The 27,367-nt window shown below is 49.6% G+C and overlaps 1 protein-coding gene across 1 annotated transcript in view; it reads left to right on the top strand.

Moving 5' to 3' along the window:
* Positions 1–529: 529 nt before the first annotated feature.
* PAK3 (p21 (RAC1) activated kinase 3) overlaps positions 530–27,367 on the top strand; it is a 97,709-nt gene continuing 70,871 nt past the window's right edge. Inside the window, 1 exon segment of the mRNA XM_048514710.1 lies at positions 530–760. The gene's annotated coding sequence lies outside the window, so the exon portion shown is untranslated.

Genomic DNA, 27,367 nt, shown 5'->3' with positions numbered 1-27,367 from the left:
GATGAGGGAATGGCAAATCCCTTGCTTTTGTTAGGTGGGGGAATGGCAATGACCCAAACTCTGCTTTTGTCAGGTGGGGGGGATTGCATTAATCCAACCTTTGCTTTTGTCAGGTGGGGGACTGCATTGACCCAAACTGTTTTGGTTGGGTGGGGGAATTGCACAACTTGAAATAAAAATCCCCCCAGGACTGCAGGGCAACTAAGAAAATCTTCCCTTTGTTTTGATAGCTCAGTGTGCTCCTGGGCCAAAAGTGTGCTCCTCTTGCAAAAGAAGGGGGCAACTCCACCCGGCATCCTTCTCCTCTCCCGGCCTCTTTAACGCCCTTGCCCCCCCCCCCCCCCGAGCACGTGGGAACAGGGCACCGAACCCGAGCCCACCGCCGTTCGCTCCCCGCCCGCCCGCCTCTCCCCAGCGCTAAGGGCTGCCCGTGAAACGCAAGATTTTTTCCCTCTGCCGGCCCCGTCAGGGCTGGGAGCCGTATCAAGCCTCGGCTCCCGCTTAGCCAATCAGGGCGTCGGGAGCCTGGTGACGCCACGCGCTAGGGAACAGCCGGGCAGGCGGCGGAGGGAGCGTCCGCGGCGGCGGCTGATGCGAGGCTCGGAGGTCAGGCGAGGATGGGGGGCTGCTAGCGGACCGAGCCGGGAGAGCGCGCCTCTCCCCCCCCCCCCGCCGCCGCCGCCGCCTCCCCGCCGCCTCCCCACCGCCCCCCCGGGCCAGGCCCCGCCGCCTGGCTGCAGCATGACCGGCCGCCCTGCAGGTAACGCGCGCCCGGCAGGGGCACCTTCCCCGGCTGGGGGGGGGGGGTGGGGGGTGGGAGGTGATGGGGGGGGGGTTTCCTCCGTTGCCAGCCCCTGCACTGGTGCCCCAGGGCCGTGCGCGGTGCCCGGGGGGCTAGCCTCGTTTCCCTTTGCGCCTCTGGGCACGGTTGCCAGGCAGAGCTTGGGGAGGGGTCTTGCAAGGGTGGGGGCTGGTCCCTTTGGGTGGGCACTGGGCAGCCTGCATCCCCCCTCTCCATCGCGGGTGCGTGGGGGGGGGGCTGTGATGGACAAACTGGAGAGGGGCGTACTAGGGCAAGGGGAGGGAGGGAGGGAGGGGAATCGCGGTGGGGGGGGGGCTTTCCTCTACCAACTTTTGGCCTCCCCCTCTCTTGCTCTCTCCTCCCTGCTGTTGCCACATCGAGATTTTAATCGCCATCCGTTTTAGAGCTTTGTGCTAATGCTTTTTTAAATGAAGATGAGCTGTATTTATTGCATTTCCCCCCCCCCCATTTATTGAATCTCCCCCCATTTATTGCATTTCTCCCCCATTTATTGCATTTCCCCTGCATTTCCTTTGTATTTATTGTATTTTTCCTGTTTGTCATATAGATGTAATAAAAACGTGCACATCGATTAAGCGCAAAAATCTCTTGTCCCCCCCCCCCCCATTTTTATGCATGGTCCCCTAGATGGGTGAGGGGGTGAGCCTGTCACAGGCAAACAGAGCAGGCTTGGTTGGTTATTCACATGCAGGGTTGAACCTCGGGCCGGCTAGATTCACGTGCCCCCCCCCCCTTCATTCTAGTCAAACGCCTTTTTTTTTAAAAAAAAAGCCATTGCGGTGTCCAGGTGCCTTTTGCGTTGCCTGTGGTTTGTGCACCCCTGTTGCCGGCCGCACCTGCCCCGGATTGTCCCTTTGTCCCTGGGCTGTCTCGGGGAGGCCTGGCCTCCGAGCACGGGGGTCTGCTTGCCTTCCAGTTCCAAAAGGAAAGTTGGGGTTCGGTTGGATCTGTGTCAAGAAGGGACTCTGGCCTGGAACAGACCGAGGGGTGCAAATGCCATTGTGGCAATGGGTGGACCTCAGTTGCTGAACTGAGATCTGGGTTCTGGGTGGCCTCCCCTCTCCCCCCCCTTCATTCTCCAAGAGCTTCTTCCAGTTGCTTCTAAGACCACCGCAAACACCCGGCACACTGTTTGCAACCTGGTTTTTCATCCTCTGTGTCTGAACAGTGTGGTTTGTTTTGGTGTGCTAAGATGCTAAGATGCCTATTTGTCTAATTTCTCTCCCTTGGCCTTTTTCGTAAGTGCAAAGAAAGGCTTAGATCTTGGTCATTTCATCTGATGTTTCTCACTGCGATGGCTGGCTCTTATTTTTTTGTGGGTGGGGGGAGCTTGTCAAAGCCCTGTTTCCCATGGGGCGCACAAAGGGTGTGGTGGAGTGTTGATCGGCGGGTCAAAGATCATCTGCGGGGTTTGATTAGAACCTGTCGGCGAGGGGCGAGGGGGCTTCAACGTGACTGGCTGTTCCGAGGGTGGGGGGGGGGGAGGCAGGGAGAGGCAGAGAGTAAAAGGGAGGGGGGGCTGGGTAAAGCAGCTGGCTGCTTTAGGGGAAGATAATAGAAAATGCCGGGCCCTAGTGGGGAATGAAATCAACTGCTCCCCTGTGACTCCTCCCTGATTCATAAATTAACATTCTGCAGTTTATTTTTGGATTTTCCAGCGGCACAGCTGGTGGGAGAAGGGAGGGTGGCAGGATCCGGAGTGGCAGATTGGGGCAAAAGGAGAAATCCAGGCTGGCTCCGCGGAAGCCAGAAAGATGGGCAGAGTTGGGAGGGCAGAAGACGTGGCTGAACGGGAGACGGCGTGACCGAGGAACGCGTGTGAGGGAGCAGAGGATGGAGCATGGTGGCAGGGGAACAGTGGGCCAAATGGGCGGAGGGCAAGAGGCAGGGTTTGGGTCAGGCTGCAGCTGCGTCCCAGCAGGTTGGGAGACATTGTCTCAAAGGGTGCGAGTGGAGGACGTCAGGGACTGAGCTGCAAACACCTTTCCGGTTGTGGAGCGCTTCCTGGGGGTGGGTGGGGTGAGATATCGCGACAGACTCGTTCGTCGGCAGGATGCCCAGTCCCAGATTGAATTTGGTTGGGAGAAGAAGAAGAAGAAGAGTTTGGATTTATATCCCCCCTTTCTCTCCTGCAGGAGACCCAAAGGGGCTGACAATCTCCTTGCCCTTCCCCCCTCACAACAAACACCCTGTGACGTGGGTGGGGCTGAGAGAGCTCCGAGAAGCTGTGACTAGCCCAAGGTCACCCAGCTGGCGTGTGTGGGAGTGCCCAGGCTAATCTGAATTCCCCAGATAAGCCTCCACAGCTCAGGGGGCAGAGTGAATAGTCTGCCGTGGCTCTGGGCGTGGGTGACCTGCTGATCCTGCCAAGCCGATGGGGTGGTTGAGACGGGGCCTCCTCCCTTGGTTCAGAATCCAGACCCCCAGGGCAGCACTTCTAGTGGATGAACTTTGGGATAGCTGTGGGCCTGTGAACAAAGGTTAAGTGCCGCTTAGGAGAAAACCGTCTTGTGTTTGCTTTGCAAAGCTGTTGGAGCAGCGGGGGGATTGGGGGCGTAGAGCTGCAAGTCGCTTCGCGTGATCTTCGAACAGGTTTCCCAGCTGAGAAATCTCACCCAAGATCATACTGCTTCGGTTCTGTCCGAAAGACCCTTTCTATGATCTCGTTTGTGTTCTTCTGGTCGCCGTCTTTAGAATCACGTTCCGCTGATAAAGAGTATGTTGGAAGGGCAGGAAGGAAAATACGCTATCTCGTCTTTAGTCATTTTGGTGGCTAAAGGTGCGTTCGAGGGATCCATTCCTGTTCTGCGACTTTGGTCATTCATTTGATGCTCACGGAATTTGTGGCTGGAGCCACGTGAGAGGAAGAGAAAGGACAGCTTCCTGGATTGGGATTGGCATGACCACACATCTGCCGTGGCTAAGATTGCCGAGTCCAGCCTGGGGAATTTTTAAAGTTTTGGGGAAGCTTCCTGTGGAGGGCGGAAATTTAGGGAGGGAATTCATCTAAAGTGGGGCTGTCCAACCTATGGTGCTCCAGATGTTCACGGACTACAATTCCCATCAGCCCCATGAACTTCTGGAGCACCATAGGTTGGACAACCCCACTAGAGACTGTGATGGACCATGGGGTTCAGAACCCCATGGTTCATCATAGTCCTCTAGGCCATGGTTCATCATAGTCCTCTAGGGCCATAGTCCTCTAGGGCTGTGGTGGTGAACCTTTGGCACTCCAGATGTTATGGACTACAATTCCCATCAGCCCCTGCCAGCATGGCCAATTGTAGTCCATAACATCTGGAGTGCCAAAGGTCCGCCACCACTGCTCTAGGGGAACATAGTTCATGGTTCATAGTTCATTGTAGTTCTTCATATCCTTCATGGATCATCATAGCTCTCCATAGTCCTCCAGGGTTCACCGAAGTCTTCCAGAAGAACTGACCTCTGTAGTCTGGAGACCACGTGTAATCCCACATCCCACCTGGAGGTTGGTGACCCTATCGTGGCCCAAGCCCAGAGGTGGGATCCAGCAGGTTCTCACCAGTTCCCGAGAGTGGGTGACTAATTATTTGGGTGTGCCGAGAGGGGCTTACTAATTGGGTCCGCTTTCCCGTCTCCACGCCCTCGCCTCCCCGAGAGGCATCCTGCCTTTGAACATGAAGGTTCCATATAGCGATTGCGACTAATAATGTAACTCCCTGAACTGGGTTAATCCCTTCCAGGTTTGCACTGCAATTCCATGGATTCTCAGCCTTTCGTACCTTTTATCTCACCAGTCTCTATCAAAGAACCTGTGTGTTTCACCATTGCTGTGTTCAGATTTGTGAGTTGGAGCATTTTCTATAATGTGATGATGATTTAGAAATGACCTGGTGCAAAAAAATTTTTTGGGGTCGTGGTGGGGTGGCTGCCCATGGGGGGGGGGGCATCCAACTCAGGTTTTGCCCAGGGCTCAGGTTTGCCTAGGTATACCTCTGCCCCCTTTGCTGAGGGGGGGCCGGCGAGGGAACCTGTTACTAAAATTTTTGGATCCCGCCACTGCCCACACCCTAGCACAGAGCCAGCCTCTGCCCAGAGATGATGGGCTCATTGTCTTCAATTAGGGATAAGAGATTATCCCAGAGACTCTTTGATGGTGGACAGTGGTGACAAGTTGCAGTCAATTTATGATGACCCTGTAGTGTTTTCAACAAGGCCAGAGAAGTTCAGAATTAGTTTGCCATTGCCTGCCTCTCTGCAGCCACCTTGGACTTCCTTGCTAATCTCACGTCCAAGTATGAACCTGTTTATCTTCCAAGATCTGACACTAACGGGCGAGCCTGAGCCATCCAGGTCAAGGTGGAACAGTGTCCTCTAAAACATATCTGGAACAGTCTCCCATTTCAAGCTGGAAGAGGCAGAAGATGGCTGCTTTGCGATCCATGTAGCTCTTCTGGGGCTGATGGCCAGTGGTGGGATCCAAAAAATTTAGTAACAGGTTCCCATGGTGGTGGGATTCAAACTGTGGCGTAGCACCAATGGGGCTGGTAGCTGGAGCGGCAGTGGCGTGGGCATGGCTGGGCATTCCCTGGGGGCGGGGCTGTGGCAAAGAGCGCGGCAGTATTGCGTACGGTCCTTGGGCGGGAAACAAATGCACGCAGGCGCAGGCTGCCACGCACGCCGGTGCACCTCCTGCTAGGCTGCTTCAAGTTCTGTGCGCTACTGCTGAGAGGAGGGGCGTAACTAAGGCAAAAATCACGTGGCAAAATCGCCAATGATCACATGGCAAAATCGCCAAAATCGCCCCTCTTGGCACACACAAATAATTAATAACCTGCTCTCAGGAACCTGTGAGAATCTGCTGGATCCCACCTCTGCTGATGGCGCATAAATGCCCGTGAGAGAGCCATCCTGCTTCGGACTTTTTTCCAGGAAGGGGGCCTGGCATGAACATGGCTGGCAAGGTATGCTTAGCGGAAGGCACTTTGCCCAGCTCCCTCTTCCCCCAAACCAAAGCCAACCCACGCACAGACATTTCTCCATGCGCAGCTAGGTGTGGAAACCGCCTGACCATCCATCACAGCATTTCTGTGCAAGAAAATGCTCGGCAATTTGACTGAACTGGTTGAGAATCTGATCAGCTTTCCTGTGGTGGTGACAGCTGCTCTCTCAGGGGTGGGCTAGCCAGGGCGTATCTGCCCAGGGACATGGGGTAACCTATGTCCCTGGGCACAACTAATCTGGTTACGTGGGGGTGTGTGCAAAATTGGCCCCCCATGTGACCAAATGGAGGAGGAGGAGTAGTTTGGATTTAAATCCCCCCTTTCTCTCCTGCAGGAGACTCAAAGGGGCTGACAATCTCCTTGCCCTTCCCCCCTCATGACAAATACCCTGTGAGGTGGGTGGGGCTGGGAGAGCTCCGAGAAGCTGTAACTAGCCCAAGGTCACCCAGCTGGCGTGTGTGGGAGGGCACAGGCTAACCTGAATTCCCCAGATAAGCCTCCACAGCTCAGGCGGCAGAGCAGGGAGGGAATCAAACCCGGTTCCTCCAGATTAGATACACAAGCTCTTAACCTCCTACGTCACTGCTGCTCCTTCACACGCCATGCTGCACTGCTCCCAAATGGTTGTGCGGCCCTGCAACCTCACGTGCTTCCGTATCGCCAGCCCCAATGATGGCGTGGCCAGAGCGGGGCCAAGGAGATCGCCAAGGGGGAAGTTTTGTCCCCAGGCGCCATTTCCACCCCATAACGCCTCTGGGGCTAGCCTTGTCGGCCCAAAATCCAGTTGGGGGCCCTCAGGGCTGAATGAAGACAGATTTCCAGGCCTTGGCATGAATTCTCGAAGCTCGCCTCAAAAGCGGGAAACTCCTCCCTGAGAAAATTCCATCAAGCTTAGCCGTTACGGAGCCTACCAAAATCATTTTCTGCCCCCCCATATTGCATTCAGGCATAATTGATTTTCAAGACCAGTTTTAATGGTTCAGTGTATTTGTTTATGTTGTTTGTAAGATGAATTGTCTGTTTGTGGTGTGTGGCACTAGGTCTAATATATTTGAAGTTTACCTTTGTGTTCGGAGTCATGTATTTTGATCGGCAAATGTGATTCTGCGCCGTGGATTTCTTCCTCGCTCCAGGTGTGCCGTTCTTATTGCTTAGCCAGAAAGATGGTATCATCGTAGTGATTGCTGCTTGGAATGGGTCAGTCTGATCTTCGTGCTTTCGCACGTGGGCGCTGCGTTGAAATACCACCATCCTACATTTTGGTTTCCTGCGCTGCCTTTCGCATTTCATTGGCTTGGATCCCCACTATTAAACAACGTTCTCTGTACCTGCATGTACGCATGTGTGATAATTGCATTTAATACATATGCCAAAGCGCCTCTAATACAGTGATGGCGAGCCTTTTTGAGACTGAGTGCCCAAATTGCAACCCAAACCCCACTTATTTATCGCAAAGTGCCAACACGGCAATTTAATCTGAATGCTGAAGTTTTAGTTTAGAAAAAACTGGTGGGCTCTCTCTTCCTCCGCCCCACCCGCTCTAGCAGGGGCCAGCCTGCTCTAGCCTCCAGCAAGTCCCACGTGCACCGCTCTGTGCCTCTCTAGCATCTCTGCCTCCTCTGCGCATCCCCCCCCTCGGGCAGCAGCCACCCGGAGCACAGGCACCAGGCCCGCCAGCCGAGTCCTCCCTGCTCACCACAGTGTGTGTAAGTCATGCTCAGTGGCCCAGGCCAGCCTAGGTGTGTGTGTGTGGGGGGGGTGATTTTCCGCACCCCACATGATGAACTCTGTGTGCGCGTGCCCACAGAGGGTTCCGAGTGCCACCTCTGGCACCCGTGCCATGGGTTCGCCATCGCTGCTCTAACACCGGAAATCTTCTGCAACAGTAAATCTGTCCGTCTTTAAGCTGCCACAATATTCTGTTTTGTTCTCGCTGCAACAAATTAATGTGGCTGCACTACGTCTTGGAAGTTGAATCTCTTTTTAAAATCATTTTAACCCGCCTTCCGTTCTCCTTGAGGAAAGCTTGGCTTTTTCTTGCGAACAAATGTCGGGACTGACACGAACACACAACACTGCCTTTTATACCGAATCAAATTTCTGATCTATCAAAGTCGATCTTTTCTACTCAGGCTGGAAATGGCTCTCCGGGTCTCAGGCAGCGATCCCGTCACTTACCACCAGATCTTTTAATTGGCGAGGCTGGGAATAGAACCCGGGACTTTCTTCGTACCAAGGAGACACGCTGCCTCCGAGCTGCAGCTCCCCCCCAACCCAGTTCACGTGTTTTTGGATGTCCTGGCTCAGTTTTACATTTTCTGGGCTTAATTTAACCTTTCCCTACATCCTGTACCAAGTGTGGGAGCAAGAGGAAGACTGAAGTCTATAAAATTATGCATGGGGTAGAAAATGTTGACAGAGATACATTTTTCTCTCTTTCTCACAATACTAGAACCAGGGGGCATCCATTGAAAATGCTGGGGGGAAGAATTAGGACTAATAAAAGGAAACACTTCTTCACGCAATGTGTGATTGGTGTTTGGAATATGTTGCCACAGGAGGTGGTGATGGTCACTAACCTGGATAGCTTTAAAAAGGGCTTGGATAGATTTATGGAGGAGAAGTCGATCTATGGCTACCAATCTTGATCCTCCTTGATCTGAGATTGCAAATGCCTTAGCAGACCAGGTGCTCAGGAGCAGCAGCAGCAGAAGGCCATTGCTTTCACATTCTGCATGTGAGCTCCCAAAGGCACCTGGTGGGCCACTGCGAGTAGCAGAGAGCTGGACTAGATGGACTCTGGTCTGATCCAGCAGGCTAGTTCTTATGTTCTTAAGTTCCTGAAGCCAAAATGTGCATTTTCACAAGTTCTGGGAGGAGAATGGCCAGACTTCGTTTTATTCACACACCCCCACCCGCCCCCCTTGATGCTGTGCTGATACCAGCCCTGCCATTGACATGGGACAGTGATTTGTGGGGCAAATCATGCTGCTCCATGACACGCCAGAATGCCGCCAGCAGTACCATGCTTGTCTCATGGATATTGGAGGGGGCCGTGCATTAGCATGCGCTTGACATGTGGTATATCCTGATCCCCAAACTGCCACGTGGAGATGATCTTTGTGACCAAGTCTGGCGCGCACTCAGCAGCAGTGGCTCTCTCTCGTTTCTCTCGCTCCTCAAAAATCAAAACGTGTGGAGGAGGCTGGGATTTCTTCACTTGACACCTTTCTTCAGTTATGCCGGTGCCTGGCAGGTTGTCACAACACATGGGATTGCTAATTACATCCTTTTTTATCCTGCTCTTCTAAAAGGAACACTGGGTGATGGTAAGATGTAGCTTCCCCCTATATGTTGTCCTCACAGGAACTGCACTGGTATGTTACCTTGAATGCTCTACAGAAATGGCTGCTCGTACATTTACATACATCAGTTGTGGAAGCAAGGACACACGACAGCCGCACAGGGTCGTCAAGTGGCGAGATTAGCCCCCGTCACACAACGTACTACTGAGCCACTCCATGTGTGTGTGAGTGTGTGGGAGGAAGAAGAAGAAGAAGAAGAGGAGTTTGGATGCATACCTCACCTTTCTCTCCTGTAAGGAGACTCAAGATGTATTGTCGAAGGCTTTCACGGCCGGAATCACTGGGGTGCTGTGTGGTTTCCGGGCTGTATGGCCGTGTTCTAGCAGCATTCTCTCCTGACGTTTCGCCTGCATCTGTGGCTGGCATCAGATGCTCTCAGATCCTCTGAAGATGCCAGCCACAGGCACGAGTGCGGAAACGCATCTGGTTCACCAGATAAGCCTCTGCCACTCAGGTCGAGGAGTGGGGAATCAAACCCGGTTCTCCAGATTAGAATCCAGGAGGAAGCAGGATTGTGGAAGAAAGCGTTGGACCTGTATGTGTGCTTACTGTATGGTGTGGACAGATCCATAGCACATGCATGTGAACTGATATGGGCTCTTTGCTTTGTGGTTGGGAATCCTGAAAAAGTAGCATTCCTGGTTTGTTTGTTTATTTATTTATTAATTAGTTTTATGTGCCGCCCTATCCCCGAAGGGCTCTGGGCAGTGCACAACAAAATTAAATCATAATACAACTAAACACGAACAAGACTAAACAATTAAACTTCAATACAAATAAATTACTAATTAATACAAATAAATTACTAATACTGTAGGGTTGCAGGCCCTATATGCCTTCTCTCACACCCGGTAAGAGTTCTGCCTCAGCACCATTGTGTACAGAGGAGCAAAGTGACTGAGCACAGGTCGACCTGGGATTTTACGTCTGATGGAGAATGCTAATCTCTCTGGTTCTAGATTGACTGGTTACTGTTGGCGGTTCTGCGTGCAAGAGTAGCAGATCTTGCATGTCTGTAATTTGCTTTCTGGGGCTCACACATGCTTTGAGCTTTTGCATAACCTTAATGCTCATTGCTTGTGTACTGGCGAGGAAGAGTATTCTCTGACCAGCTTTCAACAGGGATCTTATCTAGTGGAGACCACTGGGGCTTGTTACACAGAAAATGCTGCTAAGTAAGTAGTGGGAAGAAATCAGGACAGGAAAACGGAAGGTGTTCCGCCCGATCATCTTGATCGGGCCATGCCGTGTCTTCAGTACTTAGCTTTGGTGCCCTCTTTCTCTGTTTCCTTATTGATTTTCTCAGCCACCTGGAACGGTGTTACCATGGGGGGGTTTGCACACGGGGGCGATACAGTCGTAGCTGGACTGAGAACTGGCGCCTCCAAATCAGATCCGAACTCCCCCAGGAAAGGGGTGACCCTGAACCAATCGCCCTCTATGCTTACCATACCTCACAGGGTGGTGAGAAATAAAATGAAGGAGGGGAAAACAGTATTTGTAACTTTTCTAGAAAAACAAGGTATAAATATTTTTTAAAAATGTTTACTTCTCAGGTAAAAAGCAGGAGCTGAATGACTGCAATAGCACAGCATTGTAGTTAATCCACAATAGTCTAGGCAGTAGTTACCCTGTTTCCCCGAATATAAGACATCCCCTGAAAATAAGACATAGCAGAGGTTTTGCTGAAGTGCGAAATATAAGGCATCCCCCAAAAGTAAGACATAGCAAAGTTTTTGTTTGGAAGCATGCCCGACGAACAGAACACAGAAAAATAAGACATCCCCTGAAAATAAGACATAGCACATCTTGGGGAGCAAAAATTAATGTAAGACACTGTCTTATTTTCGGGGAAACACAGTAAAAATAAGAATATTTTAAAAGATCTATAACAGAGGTGTCCATGCCGGCAGGGGCTGATGGGAATTGGCCATGCCGGCAGGGGCTGATGGGAATTGTAGTCCATGAACATCTGAAGTGCCAGAGTCGGACACCCCTGATCTATACTATTTATACTCTATTTTTCTCCCCAAAAGGAGCCCAGAGTGGCTTGCATCATTCTGTCCTCCATGTTTATGCTCACAACAAACCTGTGAAGTAGATGAGGCTGAGAATATGTGACTGGCCCGGGGTCCCCCAGCGAGCTTCCAGGGTAGGCCAGGGATTTGAACCCGGTTCTCCCGGATCCAATCCCGACGCTCTAACCACTACACCCAACGATATGTAAAATCCAGAACAGATAAAAACCAGGGGTAAAAACTGCTCGGAAACCTTTCAAAAACAAAACAGTATTTGGATGTCGCTTGAAGCTCTGTACTGTAATTGGGGGGTAGCTACATAAAACTCCTGGGGAAGGGAGTTCCAGAGTGAAGGAGGATCGGCCACGGAAGCTTTCAGAGGGATCCCCACTAAATCTGGTGATGTGACGGACAGGAGCATGTACGAGGAGGCAATTTGAAACCTAAAATATAACTCATTAGGCAGAGGCATGGTGCAAGTTTTGCTATCAGCCTTGCCCCGGCTGTCTCTCTCGGCCATCCCCCCTGCCTCCGATGCCTTTTGTTCCCCGATGTCCTTTAGTTTGGAGAGGAGACGTCTGAGGGGGGATATGATCGAAGTCTATAAAATGATGCATGGGGTAGAAAATGTTGAGAGAGATACATTTTTCTCTCTTTCTCACAATACTAGAACCAGGGGGCAGCCATTGAAAATGCTGGGGGGAAGAATTAGGACTAACCAAAGGAAACACTTCTTCACGCAACGTGTGATTGGTGCTTGGAATATGCTGCCACAGGAGGTGGTGATGGCCACTGACCTGGATAGCTTTAAAAGGGGCTTGGACAGATTTATGGAGGAGAAGTCAATCTATGGCTACCAATCGTGATCCTCCTTGATCTGAGATTGCAAATGCCTTAGCAGACCAGGTGCTCAGGAGCAGCAGCAGCAGAAGGCCATAGCTTTCACCTCCTGCATGTGAGCTCCCAAAGGCACCTGGGACCCACTTTTGGGTCCTGAACCACTGATGTAAAAGCAGGGAGAGCTCAGTGTTTGAAATGACCGGAAGTCCTGTGTTCCTGGGCCCACATTTGCAAACATGTGCAGAAGAGTCTGTCTCTTATGCAGCGATTTTAATTTCAAGAGAGGTGCAAGTGGAGGACGACCCATGAGTAGCTACAACTTGATTAGCTTGCACAATTTATTTTTTTTAAAAAAAGCTTGGGGAAAAGCCTATCCCCGAAGCAAAATTCGGAGCAGCGATTTTCCAAGGATCAGTGCCAATAAATCAGAAGAGTCCCCAATGAATGGGTACAAATGTTCAAGAATCAACTCTCTGAAATCTCTAGTGTTTACATGCTCACGTAATGCCAAGATGATTCCCCCCCCCTTGGCGAGAGCTTCCTTTTTTGCTCTAGTTTAAAAAAAAATTAAAAAATAATCTTAATCAGAAGCATCTAGAGACAATAGAGTAGAGATTAGAAATGGAAAATTCAGAAGTTCTGCTTTTTAGTTGCCTGCTTAAAACATCTCCACAATTGACTCCTACTGGACTTAACACTTCTTTTTAGGCCAGTGGTGGCGAACCTATGGCACGGGTGCCAGAGGTGGCACTCAGAGCCCTCTCTGTGGGCACGCGCAAACAGAGTTGCCCCCCCACACACACATCTAGGCTGGCCTGGGCTCAATTATTAGCATTAAACCTAAGACCTAGTTTTGAGGAAGCAGTGTAGGTAACCCTGTTAAGCCCCACTGATTTTCATGCAAAGAACTAAAGCGCGATCCTAAGCTTGGTTGCTGGCAATGGGGCTTGCTTCTGAGTAAACTCTCCTAGGGTCGTGATTTACCTGTTGGAAGAGTTGCACGGTTGCTTCAAAGCAAAGCCACCCACTACCACCAAGCTTACTCCCGAGTAACACACGTCTCGGAGCCAACAGTTTTTCTAAACTAAAACCTCTGTATTCAGGTTAAATTGCTGTGCTGGCACTTTGCGATCAATAAATGGGTTTTGGGTTGCAATTTGGGCACTCTACCTCGAAAAGGTTCGCCATCAGTGTTTTAGGCCCTTGAATATATGCCAAACTTCTAATTGGCATAGTTACAAGTACAGAACAACATTTCTTGGGCTCCCGGGATGAAGATGTAAAATTTCTAGAAATTCTGAAACCATTGGGGTTGGGGGTGAGTTTTTTTTTCCTGAGAGAAACATGGATATTTGGGGTGTGTGTATAGGTGGGTTATTACATTTCCTTCTTCCTGTGGGTATAGTAAGAACTTTCCAGTGCGTTAATGTTGACACTTTAAAGGGGACCGTTGGTAATATCTGCCCCCGGATGAAATATTTTGTACAGTCTGTTTTGGAAACCTAATAAAAACAATTTCTTTAGCATAGAGAGCAGTCGTGATTCCAGGAGGCCTCCAGGCCTTACTTGAAGGTTGGCAGCCTTAAGTGCAACAGGACAGAGTTTTCTCTTTTGATTCCAAAGTACCTTCAAAGTTCTCTTTTGATTTCAAAGGAGCAGCAGTGGCGTAGGAGGTTAAGAGCTCGTGTATCTAATCTGGAGGAACCGGATTTGATTCCCAGTTCTGCCGCCTGAGTTGTGGAGGCTTATCTGGGGAATTCAGATTAGCCTGTGCACTCCCACACACGCCAGCTGGGTGACCTTAGGCTAGTCACAGCTTCTCAGAGCTCTATCAGCCACACCTACCTCCCAGGGTGTTTGTTGTGAGGAGGGAAGGGCAAGGAGATTGTAAGCCCCTTTGAGTCTCCTGCAGGAGAGAAAGGGGGGATATAAATCCAAACTCCTCCTCCTCCTCCTCCTCCTCCTCCTCCTCCACCACTACTACTACTACTACTACTACTACTACTACTACTACTACTACTGTGAGGAAATCTGTGAGTGAAGCATCCCTTCAGAACACATGTGAGTGTATAAGAAACTGTGTGATAGACAGGTGTCAGTAATCTCTTGAGGTACAAGTACAAGGCGAAAAACATGGCAGAACAGGAAAAAGGTACTTCTCTACCCCCTTACACCATCTTCTGTGGAATTTGTTCAGAACTTCCGGATGGATGAAGCCCAAGTGAATTTTCTTCAGGCCCTGTAATTGGAAGTTTCTGAACTGATCCTCCGTCAGTCGGAGCAAAGAGAATTGAGCATGAAACGCTTGAGATGATGGTTTCAGGCGTATTATTTGTACATCTGGAATAAGTTAGGGGGAATATGGGGCGTGTCAGTGCATTCAAGAGTCCTCCAGAGATGCATGGGGTTTTTGAAGACCAACATGATGGGGAGGGGAATTTCAGGGCTGAGAAGGTGGAATTCAAAACAGTTGTTGTGGGGTTGTCAAGGGTGGAAATGGGAGAGTGAGATCGCTCCGGGACTTCCTAGCTGGCTTAACCAAACTTGGATTTGAAGCATCACTCTTTGCGTTAGAAATACTCAAGGTTGGATTCGTGTCTCGTCTCGTAACATTTATTTATACCCTGTTTTTCTCCCCAGTTGGCATGGTCCATCATAATCTCTCTCTCTCTGTGTGTAAAGTGCTATAAGTCACAGCCAACTTACGGTGACCCCAGCAAAGAGCTTTTAAGGCAAGTGAGAAGCAGAGGTGGTTTGTCAACTGCCTTGCTCTGCAGATTCTTCCCTTATGGCAAGGGTCTTCAAACTATGGCCCTCCAGATGTTCATGGACTACAATTCCCATCAGCCCCTGCCAGCATGGCCAAGTGGTAGGGCTCATGGGAATTGTGTCTATGAACATCTGGAGGACCATAGTTTGAAGACCCCTGCCTTATGGTCTCCCTTCCAAGTACTGACCCCGCTTAGCTTCCATCAGTGACTGCTACCCAAAGATTACTGAAAGATACCTCCACATCCAGAGACAGTACATCTCTGAAGACCCAGGCATGGAGTCAACCTGAGGGCGAGTCTTGTCCTCTGTGCCCTGTTTCTTGGCTCTCCAGGGGAATTTTCTGACCGCTGGGGTTGCCAGCCTCCAGGTGGGGCCTAGAGATCTTATGGAATGACTGCTGATCCCCATACTAGTATAAAGATTAGTGCCTCTGGAAAAAATGGCTGCTTTGGATGGTGAATTCTATCGCAGTTCATCTGTTGCTAGTTTAAACGTCAAGGAGAGCTACCTGGATATAGGAACCATTGGAATTCCTCATCTTAAAGGTATTCCAGGATCTCCCTTATTCATAACTATTAAGGATTTGGAAGAGTTTTCAGATGCTGGTCCTGAATTTAAACTACAAAGAGAGACAAAACAGACCAAACCTTCTTGCTGTCCTTGATCTAGTCTTCTTTGGCTCCATCATAACCTATCTCAGTGGTGGCGAACCTATGGCACGGGTGCCAGAAGTGGTACTCAGAGCCCTCTCTGTGGGCACACGCAAACAGGGTGCCCCCACACACACCTAGGGTGCCCCCCCACACACGCGTGCACAGAGTCCGTCATGTGATAATAGTGTAATTATTTCAGGGAGATTATTATCATTAAACCTAAGACCTAGTTTTGGGGAAGCAGTGTAGGTAACCCTGTTAAGCGCTATTAAACCCTACTGATTTTCATGGGAAGAACTAAAGCATGATCCTTTACCTGGGAGTAAGCTCGGTTGCTGGCAATGGGGCTTGCTTCTGAGTAAACCCTCCTAGGGTCGTGATTCACCCATTTGAAGCGTTGCACAGTTGCTTCAAAGCAAAGCCATTGACTACCACCAAACTCAGCATTCAGGTTAAATTGCCATGTTGGCACTTTGCGATAAATAAGTGGGTTTTGGGTTGCAGTTTGGGCACTCAGTCTTGAAAAGGTTCGCCATCACTGACCTATCTGAACATTTTGAATGAAAATATTCCTTGCCCATCTTTGGGTGGTTCGCTATGTTATCTTCTCTCCCCAGTCAGGAGGGCATCATGAATTCCAAATGTGTATTCTTCCTTTTCATGTGTAAATTGGATTATTAATTTTTTGTTTTGTTTTTGCAGATTAGATTGCAAAGGTGCAGCCTTCACTTTTGTAGGTCTGCAGGGCAAAGCTTAAAAGGCAACCTCGTGCTTTTGGTAGTGATGGTACACTTAGATGCCTAAGGGCTTGCTAGCACCAAAGCAGCAAACAGTGAGATAAAGTCCTAATGCAGTCTACACTTCAGTGGTAATCACTGAGTCAATAATAATTATTTATTTATTATTTATTTATTTTATTAAACTTATAGGCCGCCTATCCCCGAAGGGGATATTTTCTAAAAATAGAAAATATTTTTCATGGTATTCATAGATTATTTATAAGAATGGTATACATCAGTGATGGCGAACCTATGGCACGGGCACCAGAGGTGGCACTCGGAGCCCTCTCTGTGGGCACGCGCACACGGAGTTTGTCATACGGGGGGCAGAAAATCACCCCCCCACACACATCTAGGCTGGCCTGGGCCACTGAACACAATGGGCCTGGTGCCTGTGCTCCGGGTGGCTGCTGCCCGAGGGGGGGGGGGCACGCAGAGGAGGCAGAGATCCTGGAGAGGCACAGAGCGGTGCGCGCGGGACTTGCTGGAGGCTAGAGCAGGCTGGCCTCTGCTCAAGTGTGTGGGACAGAGGATAAGGGGGCCAACCGTTTTTTTCTAAACTAAAACCTCAGCATTCAGGTTAAATTGCCGGGTTGGCACTTTGAGATAAATAAGTGGGGTTTGGGTTGCAATTTGGGCACTCGGTCTCAAAAAGGTTTGCCATCACTGGTATGCATGATGTATTTCCCTCCTTCCATTTTCTCTTCACAGCAGCCATGTGAGGTGGGTCAGGCTAAGAGAGAATGACTAGTCCAGAGGTCTGCAACCTGTGTTTCTCCAGATGTTCATGGACTACAATTCACATCAGCCCCTGATGGGAATTGTAGTCCATGAACATCTGGAGAGCCGCAGGTTGCAGACCCCTGGACTAGTCTAAGGTTACCCAGTAAAGGTTACCCCCCCCCCCTCACAACCACTAACTCTTGCTTCCCAAAAGACCCCTCCACATCCTAGGGAAATGTCAGAATGAAAATGAGACCATGTGCTGGGATCAACCCCACCTCACCACCGGAGGCTTCTCTGGGGAATTCAGATTAGCCTGTACACTCCCACACACGCCAGCTGGGTGACCTTGGGCTAGTCACAGTTCTTCTGAGCTCTCTCTCAGCCCCACCTACCTCACAGGGTGTTTGTTGTGAGGGGGGAAGGGCAAGGAGATTGTCAGCCCCTTTGAGTCTCCTGCAGGAGAGAAAGGGGGGATATCAATCCAAACTCTTCTTCTTCTTCTAAATTCCGTTGCTGTTTTGAACTGAGTGTTGTTTTGAACTGGGCTGTCCTGTCTCAGTCCAGCGTTCTAACTGCTATAGCACACTGGCTTGTTTACATTGTCATCTGAAGAGTGATGCTGATCTCACTTAATTGAAATTAATGGACTTAGACAGTTGCAGCTACTTACCCGGCAGAACCAGCGTGGTGTAGTGGATCAGAGTGGTGGACTCTAAGCTGGCGAATCGGGTTTGATTCCCTGCCCCTCCACATGAGCAGTGGACTCTGATCTGGTGAACTGGATTTGTTTCCCCACTCCTGTACATGAAGCCTACTGGGCTAGTCACAGTTCTCTCAGAACTCCCTCAGCTTCACCTTCCTCACAATGTGTCTGTTATGGGGAGGGGAGAAGGAGTTTATAAGCCACTTTGAGACTCCTTGTGGCTGAGAAAAGTGGGGTATAAAACTCTTGTCCGCTTAAGTGTGTGGTAGACTAGAATCTGGGATGCCTGGGGTGAAGCCCGCTCTCTGCCATGAAATTTGCCGGGTGACTCCATCCAGTTGAACCTGACTTACCTCATGTGATGTGTTGTGAGGTGAAGATGGGGGCTGGTGGAAAAAAAACACTGAATTCTTTGGAAGGAGGGTGGGCGAAAACTTTGCAAGGCAGATAATCGAGTACCGGGTCATGTTTAAAGTTTTGGTATTGACCTTCAAAGCCATTCGCGGCCTTGGCCCTGCTTATCTGAGGGACCGTCTCTCCCTATACCGCCCTTCTAGGCCCCTCCCCTCCGGACCTACTGGTGATCCCTGGCCCCAAGGCGATCCGGCTGGCCTCTACAAGGGCCAGGGCTTTTGTGGCTCTGGCCCCTACCTGGTGGAACAGGCTTCCAGGTGAGATCAGGGCCCTGCGGGACTTACAAAGTTTCCGCAGGGCCTGCAAAACGGACCTGTTCCGCCAGGCATTTGGCCAGCCGGGATGATGTCAACTCCGCCATAAGAACATCTGGCCTCCCGTGGGTACATAAAGGGGGGAGGAGTGGCTGAAGCCATCTGTAGTTTTAGTATTTTATATATTATTTTATTGTAAATTATGTATTTGATGTTTTAAATTGTTTTAGTGTTGATGGACACCGCCCTGAGCCTTCGGGGAGGGCGGTATATAAATATAAATAACAAACAAACAAACAAAGAAAGAAAGAAAGAAAGAAAGAAAGAAAGAAAGAAAGAAAGAAAGAAAGAAAGAAAGAAAGAAAGAGGCAGCACATAGTGTTTTATATAGTGCTGGCCAAAACAAAACCCTTTATATAGTGTTGGCCAAAACAAAGAGGAGCATATAATATGAAACACACAGCCCCCTATAACTGTAGTCTGGGCACAGTGATGCTTTCAGTGCCTGGATACAATCCACAGTTTGCTATTGAAAATATCCCTAAGTCGCTGACAGTGAAATAAAAATTGAAAACTCACCTGACAAAGCTTTGAAATATTCAAATGGGAACATTGCCTTTACCGTTTGATTTTATTATTGGGGACTTTGTGATATCACTCTTAATAAGCTGCCAAATGTACTCAGATGTTGATCTAACAAGCTGTTGGACAGACCTGGGTTGATAGAGGTTGGGTGTTTATTAATGCGTGCGCATTTTCAAGTGCTTTTCCTACTGTCCCGTCAAGTAATCTACTCCCCTCTTCCCTGAGACAGACTCTTATTAAACACTATTCAGTGATTTCACGTCTGCATTTTCAGGTGAAAATGTCCTGCCCCCAGAATGTGGAGGAATATGGGGCAGTTGTACCTTCTTTAAATTGGAAATTTGTACCAAAATTTATTTATTTATTTATACTTTAGACTTTTATACCTCCCTATCCCCGGGGGGCTCTGGGCGGTGCACAACATATAAACATGGTACAATCATAAAATAGCTAAAAACTTTTTAAAGCAGCGATAGGAACAGTAAAACTAAGTATACTAATATAGTAAAAACAAGTATAAATATAAGTGGCGTCCGACAGTTCGATTTTCAAAGTCCTCTCCCCAAGAGAGAGGAATGGCGAGTCCCATTAGGTGACAAATGGCCCAGATGTAAAGGGCCTAAAGGGGGGGCACTATCAGCGGCCGGTCCCTCCAAAGGCCCAGCGGAACAGCTCCGTCTTACAGGCCCTGCGGAACTCACCAAGGTCCCGCAGGGCCCGGACAGCTGGAGGGAGAGCGTTCCACCAGACTGGGGCCAGAGCCGTAAAGGCCCTGGCCCGCGTGGAGTCCAGCCACATTATCGAGGGGCCAGGGACCACCAGTAGATTGGCCTCAACTGATCAAAGAGGCCGTACAGGGACATATGGGGTGATGCGGTCTCGACATGTAGTATAGTATTTGAGATGGTTGTTAAGCACTGTTTGCATGCTATGAAAAAGGGGCAGTTTCTAGATTACATTCCTGTCCAAAAGAATTTATTAGGAAGAGGAGTGACACATTTCCCAAGAACCTCTGTAACACCTTAATGATGCACACCTTTCTGATGGTGAGAGTCCAAAGATCAGAGTTCCTTCTGTCAGACTGAGATGACAAATGGTGCCGTAATTTAGTGATGGAGTTCAGGCTTAGCCTTCAGAAAGCTCCCAAGGTCAGATCCTGGCAGTTATAGCCAAAGGGTCTCAGACTTCAGGGCTGAGAACGATCTGTGGGTAAGACCCTGGGATTCACTGTCTTAAACTGTGCTTGATGGTCTCCCAGGCACTTTCCGCACGGGCGCGAGCGGGGGTGCGTCGGCATAAACAATAACCAGTTTGGGGGGGATAGTTGAAACCACCCATTACCACTACGTTTTTGCTTTTGTTGGCCTCTCTAATTTCTTTTTCCATCTCAGAATCCTCCTGTGCGCTTTGGTCAGGGGGACGATAATATATTCCTAATATTAGACTATCCACACCTGGTATTGATATCCACAGTGCTTCTGTAGGGGAATCAGCTCCCCTACCATGTTTCTCCGAATATAAGACAGTGTCTTATATTAATTTTTGCTCCCAAAGATGCGTTATGTCTTATTTTCAGGGGATGTCTTATATTTCTGTATTCTGGGTGCTGTGTGGTTTCCGGGCTGTATGGCCATGTTCTAGCAGCATTCTCTCCTGACGTTTCGCCTGCATCTGTGGCTGGCATCTTCAGAGGATCCTGAAACCACACAGCACCCAAGTGATTCTGGCCGTGAAAGCCTTCGACAATTTCTGTATTCTGTTCGTCAGGCATGCTTCCAAACAAAAACTTTGCTACGTCTTACTTTTGGGGGATGCCTTATATTTCGCACTTCAGCAAAACCTTGACTACGTCTTATTTTCAGGGGATGTCTTATATTCGGGGAAACAGGGTACCTTCTGATAACATTCTGCTTGATCCTACCTCCCTTGACAAATGCACAGGCAAGCACACAGTTTCATATTGACCGGGTTGGGGGGTGAGGAGGGCTTTTGTGGGCAGTTAATGGGTTGAGGCAGGCAAGGATGCTTTTTTTAAATGTTTCCAAGGAGCGCAACTTCATCTGCTCCCTCTATCCATGTCTTCCTTTATTTCCTTTGGCGTACCCCCAGTAATGGTTATTGGCCCTCTTCCCTGCTTCTGCCGATGTTTGTATGCGTGCTTATATTGAATTATTTTATCATTTGAAATGTTTTTAATTGTTTTAATATTTTTGTGTTTGCTGCCTTGGGAACCCTGATCGCGTGGAAAGGCAGCATAAAAATGCTTCAAATAAATAAAATAAACTTTCCTTTCAAGTCCCAACGCAGCTTCCAGTGTTAGATCATTTTCCATGTTTCAGCTGTACCAGCTTCAGGTTATTGGCCACCTCCCTTGTATGAATGAAATGGTGCCAAGACATACCACAAATTCTGGTTATGAGACCCCCCCCCCCCCCCCGGCACTCCAATCTCAGACACTACCCAATGCCCCTTTTTGAAGGCCTCTTCCCATACTTCACCAAGCTTGATTCTGATGTCTTAGATCAAGGGTGGCCAACCTATGGCACTCCAGATGTTCATGGACTGCAATTCCCATTCCAATTGGCCATGCTGGCCAGGGCTGATGGGAATTGTAGTCCATGAACATCTGGAGTGCCCTAGGTTGGCCACTCCTGTCTTAGATGGTTCAGTGCTGCAAATGGCATTATTTTCCCTGGCACTCCTCCCTAAACCAAGATTTTCCAGGGCATTATGTACTTGTATAGGTGGTAGATAAATTGTAAATATATATCAGGTGTTACCTCTGGATTGAGCTCTGTGCAGGACAATTGGTAAGATCTGGGGTGAATTCAGAGGGGTTCTAGGCTTTTCAGGGTATTGCTGTTATACGCTTGTAATTTCCCTCTCCAAAGGCAGCAGTTTAGCAAACATACTTTGACATATTAAGCTTCTAAGCACAGAACTGCAGGGCCCTTCTGCCTCGGTGGGTACCTTCACTAAACCTCCCAGCAATCTGCTTTCTGTCTGCCACCTTCGGCTACTTAATCGCTTCAAGAAGCTTCTGTCGAGAGTGCGCGGTGTGTCTTGCGCCTGGGCAGGGCCCAAGTGGAAGCGATCACCCGTTATGCCCGGGCAACTTCTGGGCGCATGCCATTGCCAGCAGGGTTATGCCCCCAAACCCCTTTAAAATTGGTTCTCTTACTTGTTGTGTCTTCTGCTGCCAGGAAGCGTGTCTGTTCGAACACACTGCGTAAGGACAGAGAGTATCCGACTGGATTTTTATGCCAGGAAATGAGTCCTATCTATGAGAACCTACACTGTATAGGACAGCGATAGCGAACCTTTTCAAGACCGAGTGCCCAAATTGCAACCCAAAGCCCACTTATTTATCGCAAAGTGCCAACATGGTAATTTAACCTGAATACTGGGGTTTTAGTTTGGAAAAAACAATTGGCTCTGAGGCGTGCGCTACTCGGGAGTAAGCTCGGTGGTAGTGGGTGGCTTTGCTTTGAAGCAACCGTGCAACTCTTCCAACGGGTGAATCACGACCCTAGGAGGGTTTACTCAGAAGCAAGCCCCATTGCCAGCAACCAAGCTTACTCCCAGGTAAAGGATCACGCTTTAGTTGTTTGCATGAAAATCAGTGCGGTTTAACAGCGCTTATCACGGTTACCTACACTGCTTCCCCAAAACTAGGTCTTAGGTTTAATGCTAATAATTGAGCCCAGAGGCCCAGGCCATCCTAGATGTGTGTGAGTGTGTGGGGGGGCACTGTTTGCGTGTGCCCACAGAGAGGGCTCCGAGTGCCACCTCTGGCACCCGTGCCATAGGTTCGCCATCACTGGTATAGGATTTGGTTGGTGGGGGGACTTGTGAGAGGCCTCTCACCCACCTCACAGGCCTCCTGGCATTCTGAAGACTTACTTATTCATGCATTATCAAAGGCTTCCATGGTTGGAATCAACTCACTGTTGTGGCTTTTCTGGACCGTGGAGCCGTTGCGTGGTAGTTTTTGCTCCTAACGTTTCTCCAGAAGTGGCCCAGTGGTTAAGAGCAGGTGTACTCTAATCTGGAGGAACCGGGTTTGATTCCCTGCTCTGCTGCCTGAGCTGTGGAGGCTTACCTAGGGAATTCAGATTAGCCTGTGCACCCCAACACACGCCAGCTGGGTGACCTTGGGCTAGTCACAGTTCTTCTGAGCTCCCTCAGCCCCATCTACCTCACAGGGTGTTTGTTGTGGGGGGAAGGGAAAGGAGTTTGTAAGCCCCTCTGAGTCTCTTTGCAGGAGAGAAAGGGGGGATGTACTGTACTGTACTGTAAACCTTTATTAGGCATAAATAATTCTGCATACAGTATGTTTGTATGATAAACAACAATACAACGAGGAATCCAGTGCACTAAGTTAGGATGAATTATACACAAATTTTCTGGAGACATATTGTGATATAAAGGGGGGATATAAACCCAACTCTTCTTCTTCCTCCTCCTACATCTCCAGCTGGCGTCTTCAAAGGAACGTCGTGGTATTGCGATCTACCTCTGAAGATGCCAGTCATCAACGTGGGCAAGACGTTAGGAGCAAAAACTGCCACGCCCACAGTCTCACAGTCTGGAAAACCCACAACAGCCAACTTGCGTATTCCTCGGGAAGGCTGTCCAACGAAGCCTTTGTTTTGCCTCCGGTTTGAATGGAGGTGGTTTCTTTTGTGAGGCGCGTTTTAGCTCCTGTCTTGTCGTTGTGCAGATAGGAAGGGCAGTGGTGAGCGAGGGACTCTCGTGAGGCAGAAGGGGGCCTGTTAGTGGACTAAAACCCAACGGAACTAATATCAGGCACATAAACCCGAAGGAATGACTCTCCCAATGAATCACTCCCTTTTGCAGAGGCGCTGGAGGAAGCCTGGTTACTGTGACCTGAACAGGTGCTCAAGCTGTCTGTTGCTATGGTAATAAGGCCCAATGAGAGAGTCTCTCCGTGAGTGAATGAGCCTGTGTGTGTGTTTGTGTGTGTGTGAGAGAGAGCTGTTTTCTCAATTCGGAACGTCCTACCCATCTCGCTGAGCTTAATGAGCGTTAATCCCAAAGAACAGCAATTATTGCCCGACATGCTGAAAAACCGAAAGGGACGGTGCCCCCTCACTGCTCTTTGCCCTGGCGCTGTTACATCAGGACCCGCTCATATTGCGGGGCCCCCCCGTCCCCCTTCTTGGGGTAGGTTTTAATTGGGGTTTTTGGACGCCTCTTGTTTATTTACTTATTCATTGTTATCCGCTGCTTTATATGAGTTTTTAAGAAGTTTTATTGATGATTAATAGGATGGAGCTTATGTATTGTATTGTGTATGATTTGCTCCTGCTTAATGTTTTTTTTTTTAATTGTGGTGTTCACCGCCCGGAGCCCCTCGGGGATTGGGCGGTATAGAAATGGAAGATATAAATAAATATAAATAAAATAAAAATAAGTCATGGGAGTTGTAAACAGGGAAGGGGGCGTGGGGGGACCTGGGGGCTGCTCCAAAATCACAGGCTACAGAGGTCAGTTCCCTTCCATGAAAATGGGTGCTTTGGAGGGTGGCTGTGTAGCATTGTAGCCCACTGAGATCTCCCCCTGGCTCAACCCCCAAATGTCCCTGTGTTTCCCAACCTGGATTTGGCCATCTGACCCCTCCACTGGTAGCCATGGAGGACATGGCAACCCCTCACCCGTAGCCAGGGAGGACTAACAACTCCCTCCCCATCCCTTTCTGTTGTTCAGCATTTCTGGAAAAATCACTGTTATTTTGGGCCAGGGGTCTGCAACCTGCGGCTCTCCAGATGTTAGTGGACTACAATTCCCATCAGCCCCTGCCAGCATGGTCAATTGGGCATGCTGGCGGGGGAATGGAACCTCCCACATGGTATCTGATTATGGGATTCCTCCTACTGGCTTTAAATGGACATTGTGCTGCCCTGTTTTGCAAAAGGCAATAATTTTTCTACAATTCCTCCTGTCCTGTAAGCTACCTTCAATTTCCCCTTTAACACGGCGATTTGGATCCCAGTGAAATAAGCCGCTCTTTCTCCCTCCCCTTTTCCCCTTGTCTTCAAAACAACCACAACAAAAATCTCAACCTGGTCTTTCGAAAATAGTTCGGTTTCCTTTTCCAAAGATGAAATCGTACACCTCTGGCAAGGGATTCAAAGGCGAGGGGCTTACTCAGGTGTCGTGTTGCGATTTTTTGCAGCACAGAGGAGTTAATGGGATCCTGGAGATGAAATTACACCTTGGCCAGGCAGGTTCAGGCTTTGTGGAAAGGCAGAGGTAGCAGGTGAGCTCCTGGCTGTCTTGAACAGAGTGGCTGAAAGGAGCACAAGCGCAGGAACCAAACCGGAGCAGAAGATCCAGCGCAGGTCAGCTGAGCAATGGCTGGCTCCAGTTTGGGAGGGCAAAATTCCCTGTCCGGTGCCCCCAGCTACCCCCACTTCCTCCTTCAACTCCTGCACATCCCTTTTTCAAAGAGCAGCAAAAAGCAGGAAACTGTTGCTGCTCTGATGTGCTTGTTTTTCAGATTTCTCTTCAGCTCAAGAAAATAAACACAAATGCTCTAGGTCAGTGGTGGCGAACCTATGGCACGGGTGCCAGAGGTGGCACTCAGAGCCCTCTCTGTGGGCACGCGCAAACAGAGTCAACCCCCCACCCCCATCTAGGCTGGCCTGGGCCGCTGGGCTCGATTATTAGCATTGAAACCCTAAGACCCTAGTTTTGGGAAGCAGTGTAGGTAACCCTGTTAAGCTGTTAAACCCCACTGATTTTCATGCAAAGAACTAAGTGCAAATCTGGGGTAAGCTTCGGTTGCTGGCAATGGGGCTTGCTTCTGAGTAAACCCTCCTAGGGTCATGATTCACCCGTTGGAAGAGTTGCACGATTGCTTCAAAGCAAAGCCACCGACTATCACCAAGCTTACTCCTGAGTAGTGCATACCGAACCATCCGTTTTTTAAACTAAAACCTCAGTATTCAGGTTAAATTGCCGTGTTGGCACTTTGCGATAAATAGGTGGGTCTTGGGTTGCCATTTGGGCACTCGGTCTCGAAAAGGTTCGCCATCACTGATCTAGGTGATTTGCCAGATGAACAATAAAACAGTAGCATAAGAGAAATGAAATAACAAGGAACAAAATCGAAATCCTAAACCCGATCACTGAATAAAACTTTTTAGTGCGGCATAGCGGTTAAGGGTAGCGAACTTTAATCTGGAGAACCAGGTTTAATTTCCCATTCCTACATGTGAGCAGCAAACTTTATCCTGGAGAACTGGGTTTGAGTCCCTGTTCTTCCACATGAAATCTGCTGGGTGATCTTGGACTAGTCACAGTTCTCTCAGAGCTTTCTCAGCCCTGCCTACCTCACAAGGTGTCCTTTGTGAGGAGGGGAAAGGAAAAGGAGTTTGTAAGCTGCTTTGAGGCTCCTTAGTCAAAAGCGGAGTATAAATCCAACTCTTCTTCTTCAGACTGTCTCAACTTAAAACCCAAGAATCCCACAAGCAGCCATTTTACAGAAGTAAAACAAAGAGCCCCAATAAGGCCTGGCTGGGAGGAGCTATTGGCACGTGTGAGTGAACCATGGTATCAGCCAGAGGCGGAGCTACCAGGGGGTGGGGTGGGGGTGCGCCTGGGGGAGAGGCGAAAAATTGCCTCTCCCCCCCCCACTTACCTTAGTTCAGCCTCAAAGTGTAGGCTGGAAAAGCAGCCTGTTCACTTGAGGCTGAAAATGACTTGGTAGGAACTACACTTCCCAGGAGACCTTGCGAGCCCCAAGGTCTCATGGGAAGTGTAGTTCCCACCAGGCCGTTCTCAGCCTGAAGGGAACAGAATGCTTTTCCAGGCTGAAATAAGGTAGGGGGGGGTGGGAGGGGGGCTGGAAACTGAAGGTGCGATGGAGGGAGGAGGGGCCGAGGCTGAGAAAACACAGAGTGCAGGCATGAGTAGCAGGCTCAGCTACGCCTCTGGCCTGAGTTGAGTTGCCCCCAGCTCCTCTCCGCTCTGTTTGCTTCAAAGCTGTTTTCAAAGGGAGACCCCTTTCGCCCGTTCCCTTTTCCCTCTTTTGTTTTGCCGCCAGAGCCTCCCTCTTTGTGTCCACCTGCATCTTCTGTGTCGGGTGACATCACGGCCTGTCCCCATTTCAAGCCACATAGATGATTCTGGGTCATGAGTGGTAACCAGGCATGCCGAGGAGAGTCGGGCAAGAGAACGCCAGGGCTGTAATTTCACACCGTCTGACCAGAGGCCCCTCCAAGCTGTCGGGTTGGGCAGAGGCACGGGACGGCTGCCGCACTTCTCTGCGTCTTATGCGTTGAGATGCGCGGGTGCTGCAGGTGGCCCCGGTCTCAATTGCGGGGGCATTTTTGCCTTGCCAGCAAGGCCCAGCCAAATTGGTGTATACAATTACAGTGGTGATTCCACAGACTGCTCAGTGGTAGAACATCTGTTTGGCATGCAGA

This window comes from Sphaerodactylus townsendi, linkage group LG13 (assembly GCF_021028975.2).
Source record: "Sphaerodactylus townsendi isolate TG3544 linkage group LG13, MPM_Stown_v2.3, whole genome shotgun sequence".
NCBI lineage: Eukaryota > Metazoa > Chordata > Lepidosauria > Squamata > Sphaerodactylidae > Sphaerodactylus > Sphaerodactylus townsendi.
Note: the sequence above shows the minus strand (reverse complement) of the source record. Positions and strands in the feature narration are given on the sequence as shown.